Consider the following 23,015-nt stretch of genomic DNA (forward strand, 5'->3'; position numbering starts at 1 on the left):
AATCTCTGTATGTACGCCTGCAATCCACGTGTCCCGGTGGTCATTTCCAGAATGGAGAAAGGTGGTGCAGTACCCAAAATTGAATGAATGAATTCCGTCTTTTTGAAAGCCGTTCCTTTCGTTGTCCATCGGTTTCATTTATTCGGTTTTTATTACGTTTTTTTTGGTCCTTACGGTTTTGCTTTTTCTTTCTATCCTCTAGTTTTTTTTATTCGCATAATGTGTGAGTTGATTAGTGGTATACTGTGGTTACTCGGGTGGTTTGATGTGTATATGTCCCTTTAATCCACCCAACACTGAAACATATCATTACGTCACCATCGTAAACCAATTATACCCTGGCATTGGTACATGTCTGCATCACGTCATGGGACATACGCTTCGTAGCATGACGGAAAACATACCTGCACGGTCTGCTTCCGTATGTCCCGTGCCAGCATATGACGTCATATCATATGCTGCTAAGGGACATGCGCATCGTAGCACATGACTAATAACATTACTTGCATGCTCTGCTTGCGCAAGTAATAAGGTAAATAGGAGGAGAGGTTGTTGTGTACGTCTTCTTTAAGTGGACAGAATGTTGTAAACCACAGTTTTGGGGCGATTTCTGTCATTGCACAAGTGAACATCGTTTTTAATAAATTCTTTCCAAATGCTGGACATGGCCGGAATGAATTCTGCAGTTCCTCAAAATGTCAGGTCATGTGGCGCCAATGCATTACAAAGGTCAGTTTTTGTGCTCTCTTGGTCAGAGGTCCACAACACCCTTTCTGGATCAGCTGGGCCCGTTTGAAAAATCTCAAAGGCATTATAGGCCCTCCCATCTGACCTTTTACAGAGTATGTTCATTTTAAGGATCAATCAATCAATTGTGTTCAGTCTTGGATCAATGGAATTAACTTGTTAAGTTCCCATTAACAGTAGGTCAATAGTTTTCTGAATAAAATCACACCGTGTGAAGTGAGGGGTGCTCTTATCATCGTACATCATCATGGCGTGAAATAGACATGTTCTTATTTGCTCAGACACTATGACGTAAAATGTTCCATTCATTGTCAATGGGAATTTAATGTTTGTATATGACAAAGTTTGTGAACCCTATATGTTGAATATATTGTGGAAGTACTTGTGGAAGCCTGTTGAGGAGTGGACTGGCAAGAATGGTGCTCACTACTTTTTCATGTCAAGTATCCCCTAAACTAAGTATATGGACCCTGCATATCAAAATATTTTGTTTGCAAAAAAGATTCAATATTTTTGAGGGGCGCTAGACCCTTCTATGTCCAGCTTTGAGGGTTTGTGTAAACACAAACATTGAAGACAAAAGTGTGTAAACAAAAACATTGAAGACAAAAGTGTGTAGACACAAACATTGAAGACAAAAGTGAGGACGCAAATTGTGATTGGCCAGAATGAGATGACTATGATAAGAGCGCCACTCACTTCACACGGGTGTGATTTTTGTAGTGTTTTGCCAATTAGGGGGTCACTTGAAATATCCTGACGCACCACAAGTGGGCCCCGGCCTACCACAGCTTGAGGAATGGCTGCTCTCGGTTTGTCCATTAAAAGAGCCGTATATATAGCGTTATATAACGTTGCGGTGAAATTCAGCCTCTAAACAAGCATGAGGCAATCCCCATCAAAGAGACTTCCCTTAGCTGGGAGGAAGGGAGGGGAGGTCTGTACCCCGCTGCGTCTGTCTGTCTTAAACCCACTCAATATACGTAATAGGAAGTAGATCTATATTGCCATCGTTGTGACAGCTTGTGTGTGTGTGCGTGTGCATGTGTGCGCGAAAGAGTATGGGTTTGAAAGCCTGTGTGCGTGCACGACGTGCTCCTGCATGGGCAGAAGTGTGTTACTACGGCCAGTCATCTCCCTCTTCACGTGAATGTTGTTGCTAAGCAACACCTCCCACCCTGTTCCCCCTATATCTTCCTCCTCTCTGTCTCCCCCCTTTCTCATTCTCCTCATCCCCCAGTCCCTCTCTCTGCCACTTTGATTACCCCTCTCTCTCTCTCTCTCTCTCTCTCTCTCTCTCTCTCTCTCTCTCTCTCTCTCTCTCTCTCTCTCTCTCCCCCCCCCCCCATCCCTCCTCCTCTCTTGCTCAGTCAGTGGCTCAAACATAGATTCTGTGGGTGTTGAAGGGTTATTTATAGAAACGTTATACAAAAGAGGTGGAATTAGAAGTTGATGCTAAATTTAATCCCCTCCCCCCTCCTCTCTGTCTCTAGCCTCTCCTCTTCTGTTCACCGTTCATCCACCTTCTCTGGGAGATTCATTCATAGATGCAGAGGGAGGGAAGGAGGGGGAGGAAAGGAGCATGTGAGAGGTGATGGAGGTGACGGATAGGAGGAAGAGGAGCACAGGGACGATAGAGGGAATAATGGCACCACGATACATTTAGATGGAACTGACTCATCTTTGTATCTTAAATGCACTTCCTTGGTATTCATTCATAGTCATATAAGTCACATGGCGGCAGAAATATGAAATGTCATGCGAAACTAAACCAAAGCACTTTGCTTTGGTTTATAAAGCAAGTTAAAATAATTCATCAGTGGCGTTCCCATTGAAAGGACATGACATTCACTGCCAACATTTTTTCCCTTTTTCTCCTTTGCCTAAATGTCTGACTGTAGGCTACCTTGTGCCGTTTACATGAAATTCTGACTAAGCATTCAGTCAAGCAATAAAAAATCGAAACATTCACATTATGCAGGTTAATTGTCTACATACATGGATATGTGTATATGTAGGTCTACACTCTACAGTATGTGTATGCTTGCCTATGTGTAAGTCGTGTGACGCGTATTGAAACATCAGCGCATGTATGTTGCCGCGTACGAGCACGTGTGTGAAAACAATCTCCACTATCATATTGAATTCTTAATCAGAGTCGTAACTCTTAACCGGTACTCTCAACTGTATAAACCAAATATTCCAATCATACTCTGCTACGGTAAATCTAAGCCATGGACTTTTCCTATTAGTTAGCTGTCATTGCTGTCTTCTTCACCCTGACAGTGATTCATACGGCCGCCTTCATCTATAGCGGGTTCTGACGGAGCGGAACCATTTTAGATTGGACCGTGCAAGACTCTGTGTTAAAATGGAGAACCCAGGGGTTGCACAATACATACATGGTGGAAAGCAAATACAAACTGCATGCTGTTATGGAAGGGATAGGGTATAATGGACTGACTGACTGACTGACTGACTCCCACCCACCCACCCGGTAGGCAGGTTTGGTCGGTTTGTCCCGTCAAAATAAACAAAAAGGAAGGTAGGTAGATATACCAGCTCAGTGACCTTGTGATTTGAGTGTCCGCCCTGAGACTGGGATGTCGGGGTCATACCAATACCAAAGACTCTGAAAAATGGGACCCAATGCCTCCCTGCTTGGCAGTCAGTATCAAGGGTTGGATTGGGGTAAGTCCAAGGAACGTTACAGAAGGAAGTGACACGGCTGACGTCGTGGTATGCCATGACACTTTAATGGATGCTTTCATGGGAGCAAACCTGGCACCCGAAGTTCCATGAATGAATACATGGCAGTGAATGGAGCCGGCTGGACCAACTCATGAACATTTTTTCTGAACAATTGAGACCTTTGTCATAATAATCACAGGTTGTTTTCTAATCGCTTGCTATTTGATGTGCACACTGCACAGTAGGCCTACAGCATTTTATTTGAGGATCTAAACAGCTGCTCGTATCGTTTCTGTCTCGGAGGTATTGCGAGATTTGGCTGCCAGACAGGAAACGGTGGACGTGCAATCTCGCGATACTTGGTATGTTCAGAAAAGTACTTTGTGCTCTCTTGAAACCTCTATAAAATGCAGTGTACACATCGAAAAGCAACACAGCAGACAATGTGTTATGTCTTCTGTTATTTTCCAGAAGCGAACGGAATTATTAAGAATAGAACATGACGCGTCCTTGTATCATTGTGCAGAGGACGTGGTGAAGAATAGTAAACCATCTCCGCCACGACTTCGCCTCGAGATCCTGTCCATGAAAATCACAAACTGGATAGGTGACGATGGCTGAGGCCAACCTGCACCGAAAACGAATCAGACTTAGCCTACTCCTGAGCACGCGGACACGGCTTAATATACACTTGATTTTATTGAATTACCTTAATAAATAGTCAAAAACTTTCACTACTTTAAAGTCTTCTTTCAATCACCATGATAAGCATTTTGGTAAATGATGGTAAGTAGGGTATGCTGTGGAAGGCGCGTGGCTACCACACCCTGCTCTTATTGTACATGTGGGTTTCGAGTAAGACCCACCCCCCCGCTCTGGTCCCAACCAATAAGCATTAATTTCTCATTGCATTTTGGACCGGATATAAAAAGCTCTAATATAGGCTTAATGTACTGCCTGTAGAGTCTATGCGAGTGATACTGTCCATTCATTTTAACAGCCTATATGGTGCTTACGCAGGTGAGAGTGATTCAACATGTACTGGGTCAAGCAGATAAACGTCAGTTGGAATCATATATATAATCATAACTGGCAGATGGGTAGGTACTGTAGATTGATGTACAGGACTTGCTGTACAGGACTTGCTCCAACCATTTGCTCTTCTAAATACTACATTTACACTTCCCTCTCATACCTATAAGATCCATCATTGGACAATCCAAGGCATGTTCCTGTCTTAAACAAATGGCGTAGTAGTTTACATAATAGTGGTTATTGAGTATTGTATCCAGTCCGTAATAATCTTATCTATCTATAAATGCACCACGTCTCTGTCTGTACGTATACACATACGCGTGTACGTCTGTAATGCACGTAACTCGAGAACCATTCGCCACACACGTTCCACCCCCCCGTCCCCCCCGTCCCCCCGTCGGGCGAATCTCCAAGGGGAGAGAGTTCCAGGGGGCAGGGTCTGTATGACTGATGGTGAGGAGCTCCGTGTCCGAAGACCTCTCAGGGGTGTAGTCCTTAGGGGAGGTCTGTAGGGAGTGCGTTCTCCTCTGGTCTGAGTGACTGGATGTATTGACACACGAATGAACGTGTTGGTCCCGGGAGTCACACTGAAGCCTTTAGACATATGACACTGTATAGTAGTACTTCCCCCTTTCTTGCAATCCCCCCCCCCTCTCTCTCTCTCTCACTAACAAGCCACATCATACAGGGGGAGCATTACAATAAGTCTCAATTTACAATTTACAGCCACTCATGCAGGGTAAGGGCAACTGAACCTGCAGCATAAACCTCTAGGCCATCATGCTGTACACAAGACAAATGAGCAGACACTACAAAGGGAGTCCCTGTAGTGTTTTATACCATTACTCCAGAGAACCCTACCATTGAATGGGCCCATTATGGCATGTGGTAGTAGCGAACTGCAGAGCCAGGCCCAGGCAGAGCTAAATCGAGCCTATACCTCATTATTCATGTGGCTCACTTTAGCACATCGCACTACTTGGAGAAAACATTTAGTTGAAGGAATGTTAACAGGGTGGTGGTTAGTGGCTGGTGCATGATGTCAAAGGGGGCAGGTTTGGTCCCTTTAACAGGCACTTTGTGGCAATGCAAGATTTGTGTGTCCTTAGTAACTCGTTGCAGGAAAGACCCATCTCCTTCAGCTCCATCAACACTGTCTTTCACCAGGTGTTCTTTGGTCGGCCTCTCTTTCTTTCTCCAATTGGGGTCCATCTTAAGGCAACTTTGGGTAACCTTTCACTGGGCATCCTCAATGACCGAGCCCTCTAGCTTGCGTTCCTTTATCTCAGATTTTGAGGGGAAAAAGCAACAGCTAAAACCAGGCCAGGTCAGGTTATTGTGGCCCCCTGGTGGCGCTATAATAGGCCAATGTGAATAGGGTGCCATTTCTTCTTACGCCTTTGATGGCAATTGGATGATTTGGGGCATTTTGTTCCGAAAATGTGTTTTGCAAAACTCCACCTGTTGGTGGCGCTATAACAGGCCAATGTGAAAAGGGTGGAATTTATTTCTCAGCCTATAGAAAGTGCATGAAAAATGTCAAATAAATTGCAGGCTGCGTTCATGATTTGAGGCTTTTTGTTCAAAACTGACCAATCCTGCAAACTTTGCCAATGTTAGTCAATGTTAATATGTAATAACGGACAGATCAGTCTTGACTCTGAGCACATGACTAGAGATACTGTGTAACATACTGTGCAATCTGAATGTGGCACAGATCCAATTCAGACTAGATTTGGCTGCCAGTGTCGCTCTGAAAACTGCAGGTCTACAAGCTCACAACGTGTGGGAATGAATGCAGACAGCACACAAATAGTGTAGGGTGGAAAATCTGGAAATATGATTAGACGCAAAAAATGTTAACATGGCATCACACGTCATTTTAAACACGTTATCCATTTATACATTCACAGCGTGTCTATTCACTATAGCCCTGTGAATTTCCACCGCCGAATATGCCTGCCCAGCATCAAGCCACGCACGCAAACTAGACCCTATCCTCAAGCTCAAGACCTGCAGGATAGTGACTGGGTGCATCAAAACAACCCCCGTACCCTGCCTCTACGCCCTCTCTGGCATCCCCCCCCCCCCAGTCCCCGCAAAGCCGAGCGTACAGAGCAGGCCCATGACAACCGGCGCTCACTGCACAAACACTTTGCTCCCCAGAAACGGCTCAGGTCCAGAAGCAGCTTCCTGGATGCCGCTGCAGAACCGGAGACCACATCATCTGGTCCAGAAGCAGCTTCCTGGATGCCGCTGCAGAACCGGAGACCACATCATCTGGTCCAGAAGCAGCTTCCTGGATACCGCTGCAGAACCGGAGACCACATCATCTGGTCCAGAAGCAGCTTCCTGGATACCGCTGCAGAACCGGAGACCACATCATCTGGTCCAGAAGCAGCTTCCTGGATACCGCTGCAGAACCGGAGACCACATCATCTGTTGCCACTTGCCAGGACTACGGAGTGGCATAACCAGTGGAACAACCTGGGCAGCCAGACAACCCAATGGACAGAGAGAGGCATCACCCCAGATGAACGTCTTGCGACTGGCCATATGCATGACCAACCTTGGGCCACCTGGAAAACTTTGAACCGTCTGTGGGTCAGCGAAGGACACCGCAAGGCATCCATGAAAAAAATGGAAACTAACATGCTCGTGTGTGTGTGTGTGTGTGTGTGTGTGTGGTGAACCACAAACAATGGACCGCATCATGAGATGTAGTTATGCTCCACTGTGAGAGCCTCGGATCTCTCAAGGAATTGATCCCGTAGCTGGACCTGACTGACGCGCCATTCTAATGCCGTGCTGTTTATTCCTGTGTGTCAGCCCCAATAACGTCACACAGGCAGCTCTCCATCCATGCTTTTAACGTATTTATTTCACCATGCAAAGATTGTGTACAGCATCAGATCTGCGTGATATTAGACATAAACCATAATTAGACAGATTACAGACAATGGATACTTCAGACTGAAACAGACAAACATTTCGCTCCATTTCAAAGTGCTGACATACCTGCGGTCAAAGCCGTTGGGCCCTTACATCCACAATGTACTGGAGGTGACCTGGCCGAACCAAATGCCGCTGCACTCGCCTGCGCCAACCACTGGAAAGACGTGATATACAGTAGTGGATGGCCGGACATGAAGAAGAAGAAGCGTGTCACTTCGTGCTGTGCTTTGAGCTTGTACTGTACATCTGCTATTTATTTATTAGTTTTTTTTATTGAGGCTCTGAGATTTAACTTTTTGTTCAGTTGCAGTATACAGTGCATATAGAACTACACTTTTTTAACACAACAGAAATTAAGTACCACAATACAGACATTACGTTAACAAACGGAAAGAGAAAATAATAATAAATAAGTAAGACAAACAAGTACACCACCGTCTTGACATTGTATATTCCAGGTTACTAGTCATTTTTTGTTTTTCACTACTGTTCAATAAGGTACATTGTCTTCGTGAACCCTTCCATATTATCACGGAGGAGATAAGACTGTTTCTCCAGAGGAACCACATTCATTACCTCCTTGTACCAACGATCCAGTGTCCCTACTCCCTATGAATCCAAAGCTAGAGTATGGTCTTTCTCGCTATGTACAGTATAAGAGTATTCCATTATGTAGAAATGTTTTCCGCGGCCAAATCAATCTGGGGGTACTTGACATGAAAAGGTTCATCACTGGAATCACTGGTATAGTATAGAAACTGCTCTTTTACTGTACAGTATGGCCCCTCATTTCTGTAGAAAGTACAGTGAGTTTTGAGACACCATTGCAGGATCGTGATTCGTGAAAATGTTTTAAGAGTCGCAGTTTTTACCCGAGCAGCAGTCATGTACATTACAATATTATAGGACGATGTTGCATGGTAGCAATTGTTCAGCAATTTGAGCGTCTTGTCCCTTTAAGTTTCCTCTCCCAATGAGGAGTGGATTGTGAGTCACTCTCCTTCCAACTCCCTCACCCCTCTCGCCCCTCTCCCCCCCTCTCCATAACCCCTCCATCCCATCCAGAGCATTATGCAACCGCGTGGTGGATGCGTGCACGCTCAGCTGTCAGTAGGCTCCTGGAGTGATGGGAGGAGGGGATGGTGGCTGGAGAGATTCAGTGAGTGAGAAGAGGAGCGAGAGGGTAGCAGAGCGAGGAGAGAGCGTTTTGCAGGGCATCTCTGCTTGCTTGCGTCCATGTGCCTCCTCTTATCAATCTCTCCCTCTCGCTTTCCTCTGTTCTCATCACTCCTTACTCCTTCATTCATCTCTCTCTCTCTCCCCATCTCTCTATCTCTCTCTCTCTTCCCTCCCTAGCATCCACCCGCCAATTCTCTCGCTCCTCTTCCATCAAGGTCATTGGCAAGGACATGCTCGTCACGCTATCTGGCTGCTGATTGGTCTGCGGGTGACGGCTTGGGCCTTAAAGAGACAGTAATGCCCCCTAATGGTGGCCATCTTTGTTAGGCTGCCAAACCAGAGCACTTCAGCAGAGTAGTATTTGACTGTATTTAGCTTTTCTGCCCAACTCTAGTTGGCAAATTATTTAAAGAAAGATTGTTAACCTTAGACCTATATATTTTTTCTGCATCATTTCAATTATATTTATTTTGTGCCGGCACCTTTAAGCGAGGGCAAGGTCAGAGTAACTTCCTATACTCTGTGCTATTGATCAGTGGAGAGCCAGGCCATAGAACCTCTGACCCGGCAATGTGCAGCCCTCTGGCCTGACACTGTCTGAGAGGGGGGGGGGAGGGGTAGCCTGGCTAATAAACCAGACCGAATCAGCCGTTGGCAAAAAAGAAATTGCCTGCCGGCGACAGTGTTGTGTGATATTAGTCTGGTTTATTAGCCAGGCTATGGGGAGGGGGGGAGGTTGGGTTGCATGATTTCACTTGGGGTAATAATTTGAAAAATGCATGGATTGCACATTATTTTAGAAAGAGCTCATGTTATGTAGTGTATTGACATTTGTCTGTATATTTTTGTGTTGTGATGTTTTTTTTTGTTGAGGACCGCAATGGAAATGAGGAATTGTGTTTTGCCCCTCTGTGATGCTGACTTGTACTGTATGTCGGAAAGTTGCTCCGTGCTCTTTTATCACCAAATAAAATCAATCAATCAATCAAAATCAAGAGATGGAAAGGGGTATGTGTTTTATAAAAAGTTGCAAGCACTGTATACTGCATTCCTACACACTGTGCATGTGTGAGAGAAATACTGTTTGTGAAACAGTGGATGTCACATTGAGTGGGTATAATTATAGAACAACATCACATGAAGTAAAGCACCATCTGAAATGTTGCAGTGCACTACACATAATTATATCCCCACTGTTCCAGTATCTGACAGCAGACAGACACAGAGCTTAACGCAATCTCTCATGGCCAAACCTACGTTCCTGGACTTGGGTTTGGCCATGAGTCCTAGTATGTCATCCAGATCTTCCCCAGTAATCTCACCAATGTCTAAGAATCGCATAGCTGCCTCCAACACCATCTTTATTCGCTCCGATTTTTTCGCGGGGCAGAACTGCTACTTTTGGCGGAAGGAGAACAAATACAATAAGGGACCAAAGTCCTTTCGAGCTTGGTCCCTTAAAAATGTCATACTGTACATTGGTGTCTTATGTAAGATGCAAACCAGAGAACCCACTTGCATTCTGAGAATTCAGAATTCAGAGAAGCATGCTGGGCAGGAGGTTCACATGCTGTACACATGCACGCACGCACACTCACAAAAAGACACGTATAGGAACCCCCACATAATGTTTTACAAAAACGATGAACATGCAAGGTTTAGGTGTGCGTGCGTGCAAGGGAGAAAGAACAGAATGAATCGATGACTGTAAAAAAAGAAAGGGAAAAAAGTCGATGTCTAATAACTCCGTGGCTTACATGTGGATGAAATCTGTTATCCAAACAGACAATCGGCTATAGCCATACAGACCAACACATTATCATATTATGTCCTGCTGTGGACAGACCATTCACCTGTGAGGGTGTAATGGTGCACGGCAGTAGGGTGATTATGTTTGGTTTTGTGCTTTCATTAATTGAGCCTATGCAATGCAAACACCTGTTGTGTGTGTGTGCGTGCATTACCAACCAAGTACAATCTGTCAATCTGGTGAAAATACAGTATGTGCCATCTAGTGCAGCAATGTATATACATTCAAGAGTGTTACCAGATTGGTATAGCTATGTGCACATGCAATGTCTTTGCTAACATCCCAAATTCACCGGATGTTATTTTTGTTGACACCAGTCACAAGGAATTCCTGATTCTGGAGGTGGGCTGTGTATTTGATTTGTACATGGACCAGGCATTCCAAGATAAACATTCTAAGTATCAACCAGACAACCATTACTTGGAATTATAACAAACCTGGGGTATCGATGTAGATTTGCCATACTGATTTTCGGAAGCCTGTACCTACTACTAAACTATAAAAGAATAGCTGGCATGACAAAGAGCAAAGCCAAACAACTTGCCAAATACTGTTCTGTTTCGGCTGTTATAGGCAGTTTGTCTGTGTGGAGGAGGAGGTGCCTTGTGTATCTTTAAGTGAACATGAACTGTCAAGCCCGTTATATTTTTTCCCTTGTTTCAAATTAATTGTAATTTGTGGATTCAAATAAAGAAGTGTGTGTGTGTGTGTGTGTGTGTGTGTGTGTGTGTGTGTGTGTGTGTGTGTGTGTGTGTGTGTGTGTGCATGCGTGCAGGACATGTCTGTGCTCTGTGATGCAGTGATAAAGGTCATCAGAGCATGCATGGCATCTCCTTGTTTTTCAGGTACACACACACACACACACACACACACACACACACACACACACACACGTGCATTAGCACTTTCATGTGTGAGTGTACTGTGTACACAGCACTACACACACGCTGTATGCATTCAGACCTCCCAGTGGTGCACAGTGCACCACTGAAAGTTTGGTCTTCATTCATCCAAAAATCACATTTCCTCTCTCCTCCCAAACCCTTTTCGTTTTCGTCTCTTCCCTCACTCCTGTCAGCGCTCCGTCCTTCCGTCCCTCCTCCCTCTCGCTTCTCTTTCTAATTTCCCCTCTCACACCATTACCGTCTCCTCGATCTGTCTTCTCCCCCGGTTACCGTCTCAGTTTCATTGTTTGTCTCCTTTCTCCATCATTAGCTTTTTTCCCCTTCTCCTCTGACTCATCCATAATTGTTTTTTTTCTCTCTCTTTTTCATTCTCCACTGTCCTCTCTGGCCGCCTCATTTGTTTCCTTTCAGCTCTGCTTTGACATCCTATCTAGCCAGTCTCCCTCTCCTCGTTTAGACATGCTGTTCCATTAAGTGCAGGGTTTGATTTGTCAAAGGAAAAAGAGAGGGGACTTTTTCTTAACATACCTAACATACTATTACATTTTGATATAACCATAATATCAAACACATCATCAGCAGGGTGTTTTGTGTGTAGGTGTGTTTCCTACAACACCATCACATATTTCATTTTGAATGTGGCAGTTGTTGGAAAAGATGAACTACCTGAAATGCAGTTTTAGTAGTATTTCAAATAGGAAAATGTTACAGGGCCTCTTCACCTCTAGAACTATAAATGTTACAGGGCCTCTTCACCTCTTGGACTATAAATGTTACAGGGCCTCTGAACTCCGTACAGGTGATGACGCAGGTAGTAATGGGGGCTGGGGGTGAGTGGGACATTCTTTGAAAACGGAATTATCTCTTATGCAGAGATCTGACTCATAGCTTTAATGATAACCTGTAATGTGTGTCATGCTAGTATAGTCATTACTAGGGATTGTGAGTGGGTGTTGTTTCCTTTGAAAATGACGGATTGTGTCATTTTGGCAGTGGTGGAAAGTAATTTTGAGTTGAGTATTTCCGATTTCCAATACTTTTACTTCTACTCCATTACATCTCAAAGGCAAATATTGTACTTTTACGCACACGATGCATTCTGAGCTTGTAGATCTGCTATTTTCAAAAGTTTTTTACATTGGTACATCTGCATAATAAGTATTTGTATCAAAATATAGGCTATACTTAAAGTAAAGTACTAGTAATAAGAAATTACACATTATGCAGAATGTCACATTTGAAGTTTTCAAATGTGACATTCTGCAACAAGCTCAGCAGCGATACAATACATGTGAGCTTGTGTATCATTTATTTTCAAATGGTTGAAATCTATAGGGCTGCAGTGGTTAATTAAAGTTAACTGGAAATATTCCAGTAAAGTAAGTCACTTACATCACTTGTCTGATGTACCATAATCATACACTCACGGACACACACACACACACACACACACACACACACACACACACACACACACACACACACACGTGCTGTCCATTCGGATGCTATCTCCTCTACAGCTGTGGACAGCTCCGACCTCCTCTCAACCCTACCCCTCCTCTCTGCTGCGTGAGATTAGGTCACGCTCACACATGAGTAGGGATTGGGATTAAAGTAAAAGTCAGACCTGGCTGCGCTATACCCCAGGCTACCCTACCCTCCCCCTCTCTGCCCTCTCCTCAGATTATAGCCGATTAAAGCCACACCCTTCTTCGCCAACACAAATGTGTGCATACGCACTCACAAATGCACGTGCACACACATTTCAATATAAAAAAAAGCCTGAATTTTCATTTAATTTCTCTTCATTATTCAGACTGAAAGCCCTTCCCAAGGCAGCCGTTTTTGGCGTTGCCAAAGCGGCAGTCTTTGGTGATTGGTTCATACCTATTAATCAAAATAGTAGGAAAGTAGATCACGTTGTTGTGTTTATTTGACAGTGACAATACAAAAACATGTATCAAGTTAGTTTTTTATTGGATCTGAGCAGCGTGCACACTGTCCCTCTTCCACTGGTATCCTGTTTTTACAATAACATTGTTACTATATACTGTACAAGTCATTTTCTATGGGGACTTTTTTGTATAATATATTCGATATTCGACACACACACACACACACACACACACACACACACACACACACACACGCTACTGTACCATGAATCCCATACAATGCTACATCATAGAAACCGTAGCACAATTGTAGGGCTTTATAATATGCTTTATGTCCACTCCTTTTATCCCTCAACGTCAAATTTTCCAACTTTGCTGGAAATAGCTGATCTACAAGCTTACAATGTATCGCATTTTGACACCTTGTTGTGAGCTTAGATGTGCTATTTTCACCAAACGTCACGCAGAATCGGGACGGCAGGGTTCACATGGTTAATTTCTGCTTTCACATTCAAGCCATTGTGTTGAGTGGCTTAAAGCCAAGGTCACTGTCTGGTTCAAACACATGGAGCGTGACAATGGATGGAGTATCAGCAGCATTATCAGTAGCTATATTCATGGTGCCCTGGCCTTGAGTAAGGCATGGAACCACTTAAACCCTACCATGTATACTTCGTTGACCGAGTCCCCCAACGGTTAACATCTACAGTGCATACTGTATACTGAAATTTGATGTCTCCCCGGGACCCAAACTAGTGATTAGTGAATATATGTATGTAATTAATCCCACCTCAGCTTCAGTTCTGGCTGCTGTCAGTATGTTTGACCTTTTCTTTTTTTGTCTGTCCTTTGAATTTGGATTCTTGCCAGCACCCTTGGACTTGTTTGCCAGTGTTGTACCGCTTCTCCAGTTTTGACCCCTGCCTGCCTTACTACCCTGGTTAAGCCTTTGTCTCTCTTGACAGTTTGCCACCTCCTTTATCAACTGCCTCCGCTCCAGTTGTTGCCATGACAGCCCTTGTGCCTTCATCTCCTGTTCTTCTCCAGGTGGCTCTAGGCCTTCCTCTCTTCCTATTGCCTTGCGGGTTCCATGTTAATGCATGTTTTGTGATTGATCTATTGTGTCTTCGCAGTCCTTCGTGTGTCCTATCCATGTCCATTTCCTCCTCCTGATTTGTGTTTCTATCATGTCTTGTGTAGTGAGTTCCTACAGGTTGGCATTGGAGATTGTGTTGGGCCAGTAGACTCCTAGGAGGCAGCGGTTGAAGAATGTCTGTATTTTGTTGAGTATGTTGGTAGTTATCTTCCAGGTTTCAGAACTGTATACGTAGTAGGGTGGATTTGACGTTTGAGTTGAAGATTTGCAGTTTGGTCTTGTGATATGTCTTTTGCTTTCCAGATTTTATTTAAGATGTGATCCTTGCTTTTCCGATTCTGGCACTGACATCCTCCTCCGTTCCTCCGTCCACAGCGATTATGCTTCCTAGATACGTAAAGCTGGCTACCTCTTCTAGTTGATTTTGGTCCATCGTTATTGGGTAGTTGTTTTTATTGTTGATTCTCATTACTTTTGTTTTTGATGCGTTGATTTTGAGCCCAAGCGAAGCAGCTGCTTTCTCAAGCTTGAATGATTTTTCCTGCATCTGTTGGTGCATGTGTGATAGGAGTGCTGGATCATCAGCAAAATCCAGGTGTTCCAAAATGCAGTGAGTCATAGTGTTAAAGGAGAATTCCATACTAAAAGGCTTTCTTACCTTTCTTTGTAGTTGTTACGTCCCCACCAAAGAGGTCCAGGTGTTATTTTGTGAAAAAGCTCCTTATTGGCTATTTCCCCTACCATAAGCCCTAAATGAATTGCATTGCATTGAATGGGAATTGAATGGGGCTATGGGGTGTTGTGCTAATTCGCTTATTTCCATTGCTCAAAATTATAATTTATTTGTATATATCATCTCTTCATAATGTAAATAATATCCCAAGCGGCACACTTTACTACTTCTTTCGATGGAAATAAGCGAACTAGCATAACACCCCATAGCCCCATTCAATTCCCATTCAATGCAATGCAATTCATTGAGTGCTTATGGTAGGGAAAATAGCCAATAAGGAGTTTTTGCACAAAAAAAAACCTGGACCTCTTTGGTGGGGACGTAACAACTACAAAGAAAGGTAAGAAAGATAAGAAAGCATTCTAGCATGGAATTCTCCTTTAAAACAGTGGTTCAACCAGTGATCTGGGAAACACCAGTGGTCCTTGAGGAGGTCCATATAGATCTTATAACTCTTTAGATCGTAAAATGAAACTTTCATTTTACACTCTCGAGGGTTCAATTGTTGTTACACTGCATTTCTTAGTTAATTTACAAGAAGTCTACAATTAGAGAATGTAGAAGAATTGTTATTTTGATCCACGTTTGCCTGTTATCTCTTCTACAGTATGGTACCAACATCGATACAGCATTGTGGACAAAATCGTATCCAACAGGTCTGAGAGGCTAAGGGCCGATTCATACTCCTATTTTAGAGCCGAATAAAAGTCGGTTCGGCGCTACTAGAGCCTACAATTTGACGTCATTTGAGGTTCGGGGGGGCGGGTACCGTCCTAAAGTCGGCTCTTCGGTGCTACTGAAAATTTCTGACGAGCCGAAATCATTTCGGCACTACAGCGCCGAAACAGCGGTAAAATAGGAGTACGAATCGGCCCTAAATCTCATCATATGGTGGTCCGTGATACAAATACCGAATAAATACTGGGCCTTGATATGAAAAGGGTTGAAAACCACAGTGTTAAATGTGTTTCATAAAACCCTTTTGATCGGGTCAGAGTAAGAGATTTTAAACTTGGACTGCTGCCCTCCAGGCTGAGCGTTAACGCCCATGTGCATCTGTTCCACAATCTTTGGGTTTACACTTTACAGCACATGTGACATGACATGACATCTTATTTTGGCACACTGTGTTTGTGCATGCTGCTGCACACGCTTCTAGGGCTGTCAAGATTATGAGACTTTACTTGGCGATTAATTGATTTACGGCTTTAAAAGGCTTTGTAAACAAAACGTGCACGGGGCAGATATAAAAAGGCTACCAAAAAAATGGCCGATACCAAGAATAATAATAAAATAATATTAATGTATTATTGTCAAAATACGCCATATTTTATATTTTATACTGAAACTGTGTTACGAAATAGTGGATATAGCTGATCTACAAGCTTACAACGCATCGCATCGGTGCGTTCACACGGGCAGACGCAAAGACGCATGGCAGTATCATTTGAAGCAGCTACATGCATCATTGCGTCTTTAAATCGGCATGTCGCTGGCTTCCATTGACAATGAATGGTAGACTGTGTCATTGCGTCTGCCCATGTGAAGGCAACATAAGACCGCTCTGACTTCCTTTTGCATCATCTTAGTGAAGTCTGAGCGGAGAAGTCCCAGCACACGTTGCCCTTATCACTCCAGGATGGGGATTCAGTAGGCGAAGCAGGCCTCAACGCCGTGGTGATTGTAGTCTGACATCTGCCTTTCTTGCTAAGTTTAGGCTAAGTATAACAATCCAAATACTTAATACAACTTTTTAAGATAATATGTCGCAGAAAAATGAAGGTTTTGTGCCGTTCTAGTACTTTACATGTTCTGCGTCTTACTCCATGTTGACTCAAGAGCGCTCCCCAGGCCTACTACTGCTTCTTGTGTCTGTATGAGTGTGCCGGCAGCTACACACTACTATTGACAATATAGGGAGAAACCACATAATTCCATATTTGAGGTATTTCTTTTGTATAAATCAATGCTATTGAGCACCCTTTAAATCTGTCTGTTGGTTGTTTTTATTTTTTAAATGTATGTATTCAAAAGCGCTTCGGAAAAAACCTCTTAACTCCATTGGACCCTCAAACTGTCTGCTAAAGCAGCTAATTCCACCCCCTCTCCCCCTCTCATGAAGATAGGGGTGCATTGAGATTTTTACTAATTAAAGTGCAGCTCTTAAAGGGTTCATCTTCAACCCTCTTTCAATCACTTTCTTAGTGATTCATTTCTTTCTTAGTTTCCTTCCTCTCCTTCCCCTCTCTCTCTCTCTGTCTCAATTCATCCCTCGTGTCTTCTGTTTCTCATTTCCGCAATTTTGTTTCATGTCAGCGAGATGATTAGGGTGCCAAGGTTACCTGAGAGGTTCCCTGTTGCTATGGAGATTAGGTCTCTGTGATGTATTTTTTTTTTTTGCCTTCTTCCTCTTCTTCATTCTCTCGAGGTCTTCCTCCGCACAGACTTTTGTAATCTTTCACTATCCAGGATTTACCCGTATAGGCACACGTGATTCACATTCATGCAGGTACTCTCATTCACACCATGGTGTGGTCCTGAGAGTCTTGGCTGGACTCTGTCTCTCCCTCAATGGATCAACAGCAATATGCTGTATAGCAAGAGAGCTGTGGCGCACACATTTCATGAAGCATTGCATTAGTTCATCATGCAGGACAGAGTATCTGTATTCAGCTGTCAGTCTCTGCTGATTGGATAAGTGTTTCTAATCAGCCAAACATTCTAGCATCACTCAAAGCCCAGTTAAATATGGCTCCCTTCCTCCTACACTCCATCTCTGCGACTCATGCTGCTGCCAGCAAAACATTGTCTCTAGCACACTCTAGTTAAAGGACCACTTCACTTTTCAACCTATCTTCATATAATAGGTCCTCAGTAATAATCATGATAAAATGGCACTATTTCTTTCTACTCAGTCATGTGTCTCATAGGAGGGCTGTGGGCAGTTCAGAAACCCGTCCACCAGTGACATCATCGATGGGGAATCCAAGCTAATAGAAACTGCAGGCTTTCTGGTCCTGAAAAGTTGCAATGTGAAAATGGAAGCCATTGTTGATATGATAATACAAATCTACATTTTTGTAAAAGAAAATATTGTTTAAAAATAATATCTGCCTAACGGTGATGTCACTGGTGGACGGGTTTCTGAACTGCCAACAGCTCCTATGAGACACAGACTGAGTTGAAAAATATCGTGCCATTTTATCATGAATATATATATATATGTTTATTGATTTTCTTTAAAGTACAAAGAAGTATTTTCAGAACAATTTACATATATTTCCCCCCCCCACATCCCCATGGCAGCACAAATACAAACAAAATCTTATCACAAAATGATTTGACAATAAATACAGAACAAAAGTAATAATGACAAAACGAAAAATAAAACGAAAATAAAACACATTACATACAGTTAAACAAAACACATTACATACAGTTAAACAAACGAATGCACAGTTCCCTACCCCCACCCCACAGCTGACTACTCCAATTAACCACTATACTTTTATCATGAATATTAGTGAGGACCAATTATATGAAGATAGTGGCGTTTAGGAGTTATTGCATGTCTCAACAGCTAAACTTAAATTCAGTGTCTTTCTTTGCTCTTGTATACCCATATTTGAATAGAAGAGAATGGAGCCTTCAGTGCCATCAATCAATCAATCAATCTTTATTTATATAGCACATTTCAGACAGCGAGTGCAGTTCAAAGTGCTTTACAGTAAGAGCAAAAATATAACAAAGAGCAAAACACAACAAGAGAGCATCAGATTCAGAGAACCGTAGATCCCTTGGTAGGCTGTTCCACAGCACAGGGGCATAGTAGCTAAAGGCGGCTTCGCCATATTTCTTTGTGTTAGGGGTCTCTGGAATCTCTAGGGGACCAGCACTAGATGATCTAAGGGGTCTGCTGGGCATTTCTGAAAAATAGACAGGTGCATTTCCATTCAATGTTTTAGAAACAAGTAAAATAATTTTAAAAGCTATTCTAAAATGTATAGGCAACCAATGCAGGGACTTTAAAATCGGTGTAATGTGTGCTCTACGTTTGGTCTTTGTACCAAACGTAGAGCACACATTACACTGCTGCGTTTTGGACCAGTTGTAACCGACCAATGGATTTTTTAGGTAAGCCAGACAGGAGAGAGCATTACAATAGTCAAGCCTGCTGGTGATAAAACGGTGAATGAGCTTTTCGGTGTCATTTTGGGACAGAAATGGTCAGACTTTGGCAATGTTTCTCAGATGGTAAAATGATATTTTTGTGGTGTTTCTGGCATGTGCCTCCATGTTCAGGTCATGAGGTCACTGTCAAAGACCTGAACATGTTCAGGTCACTGTATACCATGAAGGTATACATTTATTTTTGAGAAAACCTTTGGATTCCGCATTTCAGTAAGATATGAAGTATGAACTCGTAATATATTAATAGTAAAAGAAAAGGTCTTTGTGTTTGAACTTTGAAATAGTCACTCATGCTTTCTAAGGTGTGATTTGGTATCCTAAACATTAATATCAACATATTAATACTGTCCAATACTTCGATACGGAGGGGGGTGAAATTAGAACGGGCAGTTACTGCCGTCAAAATATGACTCCCCATGCAGTCAAAAAACACTGTTTGAAATAGACACACAATAACCTTGATTCAGGTTGAATGTTCTTTCGTATTTTCACAGTTTTCCTGCTCTCATTGTGATAACAGAAAGTGGGTTTTTCCCTTTCACTTTGATAGAGGACTGGGGAGCGATGACAAAGCACCGCAGAAACCAGGCCAAACTTCAATTATTACAGGAGGTAATATTGATCTCATCTGGATACAGTGGATGCCTACATCACGCACATGCGCTCACACACACACACACACACACACACACACACACACACTCGCGCGCAGACGCAGACACAGACACAGACACACGCTCACAGCCAGGCCAGACCCCATCTCCTTCAATTATGGGTCTGCAGTAGGGAGAGTTAGCAGTTTAAAGTTACTCTGTATCTCTGGGGACCTCACCTGGGATGAGCACATTATTCATGTGGTGAAAATCACACCTGTGTGAACTGAGGGGTCCCCATAAACTCCATACCCACAGGAATGCGCCCAGAGGGGTGGCCGTGTTCCGGCAAGCCATATCCTATGGGCCTTCTAAGGTCCCCTAAGGTCTTCCACTGCTGGCCTGCTCGCTTTGCCTAAAAAAATGGCAACTAAAAAATACGGGGAAGCAGCTTTTTGCTTCTACGGGCCGTCGGCATGGAACAAGCTCCCACTGTACCTTCGTCAGGCAGCCTCTGTAGACATTTTTAAAGCACAGCTCAAGACCCACTTCTACAACATTGCTTTTAATTGATCTTTTATTTTTTGTTATTCATGTCCTCACTGTATTGCATTACTGCTTGTTTTTTTAATGTCGTTGCCTTGCTTTTCTTTTTTATTCGCCATTGTTCTGTAAAGCACTTTGAGCTGCATTTCATGTCATGAAAGGTGCTATACAAATAAAGTTTTATTATTATTATTATTATTATTATTATTATTATTATTCTACAGAGGCACCACTGAGAGCATCCTGGCTGGATGCCTAAACTAGGGGTGCACAATTATGAAATTATGACCGATCTCATATCTGCCGATACCGACCGATTCTGATATTCTACAGAGGACCATGGAAACAAGCCTATAGGCCCTAAGGGGCTTTGCCCAAAGCCTGTTAATAAAGTATTCAATCAATAAATACATTTACTCTTTCCAAGTGTCTGTTTTCACTACTGAATGATAATAATTGAGTACACAAATTAAATGTAGAAAATTTAAAGTTTATTTTTACTTGAGATTTCATATCGTATCTGATTTGGCTTTCGTTCTAGACTATAGAGTCACTAGACAAAATTCCTCTGCTGCCTTCAAACATTAGAAATATACAAAACAAAAGTGACAGGCAGACATGGCCGATCTGTGACTACAAAGCCATTGACGGTCACATTATTATTATTACGTCATGAATATCTGTGAAAATAATCTGGAATATTTTAAGACCAATCTGATACCGATATGGAATTTTTATTGCCGATTTCAATATGCTACCGATTATATCGTGCATCACTTATGGGAACTGCAATGTCCTAATCCTCAACCCCAAAGTGTAGCAGACGGTCCGTAAAGCCCATAGGATTATCATGGTAAATGGGGTATTTCGGTCACAGTACATTTTCACATAATGTGAAATTTGTCCTCTACATTTAACTCAGCCCAATTATTTGGAGCAATGGGTGAACCAACACAGCACAGTTTAGGTGTCTTGCGCAACGACATATAGACCGGGTCCAGGAGGGGGGGGGGGGGGGGGCAAACCGGGGACCTTCTGATTCCCAGGCAGCCTCTCTAGCTATTCAGTTATGGCAGCCCCAAATCATGCCAGCCATCATAACTATGGACTGTTTTCAACTGCTACCATTTGGCAAGCAGTACAGTAACCTCAAGGCCCAGACCAGCAGGCTCTGAGACAGATCATTTTTTTCCTCAGACAACCAGGCTTATAAACAATGGACAAATACTGTCCATTAACAGGCATGTTACACAAACACACTCGGATGCAGCCGTGTATACACTATCTCACACAACCAACCACATACACAATACAAATATAATAGGCCTAGGGCTCTATCTATTTTGTGTACTTTTTTGTATTTTTGATCAATTGACTTCCCAATGATATACGTTTTATACTTAGGCCTTTCAGTGCAAAACAGTGTTGAGTACTTGAGTTAAATCAGAAAATTACCCCACATGTGTGCGCACATTGTTGCACAATGATGTGTTTTGTCTCCTCTCCTGCTATGCTACATGACTCAGCCAACCAATTTGAAGGTTCTGAAAACACCGCTATAATTGTCTAATCTTCAACAACAGGTGGTGCATACAGAAATACACTGTGATTCTGAAGTCAGGGAGACACATGTCTACTATGTAGATTAGAAGCTATTGTGTGCTGTAGGCCCTACATTACACCATGGCCTGGGCTCTATTTCACCCAAAATAGCACGGCCTAAAGTCTTTATTGTATAATTGCAAGTCAAAGCTCCATTGTAGTATTGCGTCTCTCCTCCTTTGCTCCATATAGATGCCTTATTAACTAAGGTTTGCCAAATTGTATAGAGACAAAATATTGTGAAAATAGCTCACAATGAGTTGTGAGCTTGTAAACCAGCTTGTTACCTATACAATTCCAAGTGCTTGTCAGGGTGGGGGTCCCCAGTTCAAATATATAAAAAATAAAACTGCTGTTCTAATCCACTCTTAAGAAAGGACCATTTTGGGGGGAAAGATGTGTGACTGAGCTGTCCTTGCTGCTACTGGCCAATGAGTGAGTAGCATCCCTCAAAGTAAAGTTGGACTGATGGCTTGTCTATCAAAGCGAACATTTTGAATTCCAATGTTTGCTTTTGGCGGTCCCTGGTACAAAACAATTTTCAGGCGGTCCCTGCATATGGCACAAAACAATTTTGAGATGTGGTGTCGGCGCTATAGCCCTGGTCCAGTGCGTTGGCTAGTTCTGACTCGCGAACGTACTGGACCACCAGGGCTAGAGTCGGTGTGGCCAGATAGCCTATACATTTTGGTGGTCGTTGACATGAAAAACGTTGAGCACCACTTATATAAACATTTCTCAAGATTGTTATATGATTTAGATGTAACTGGGTGCTGCACGACCACATAGTCTGAATGGGCAGTGCATGTCATCTGCTGCTGCCTGCATCAGGAACCACCGGCGCTGCTTTCACACGCGGAGTACTTTAATTGCAGCAGCACGGCAAAGAAACGGGGAGCGCCACGGCCGCTTGTTGCCTGAGCACAGGCGCGGAGGGAGACGGCAGCATCCGAACGGGAGAAGCCAGCGGTTTAAATGCTGTGTGATCCTTTGGCATCAGTTGCACCTGACAGGGCGCGAGGGAGTCTCGAGCGGGA

Source organism: Protomyctophum parallelum, assembly GCF_964188405.1.
Source record: "Protomyctophum parallelum genome assembly, chromosome: 1".
NCBI lineage: Eukaryota > Metazoa > Chordata > Actinopteri > Myctophiformes > Myctophidae > Protomyctophum > Protomyctophum parallelum.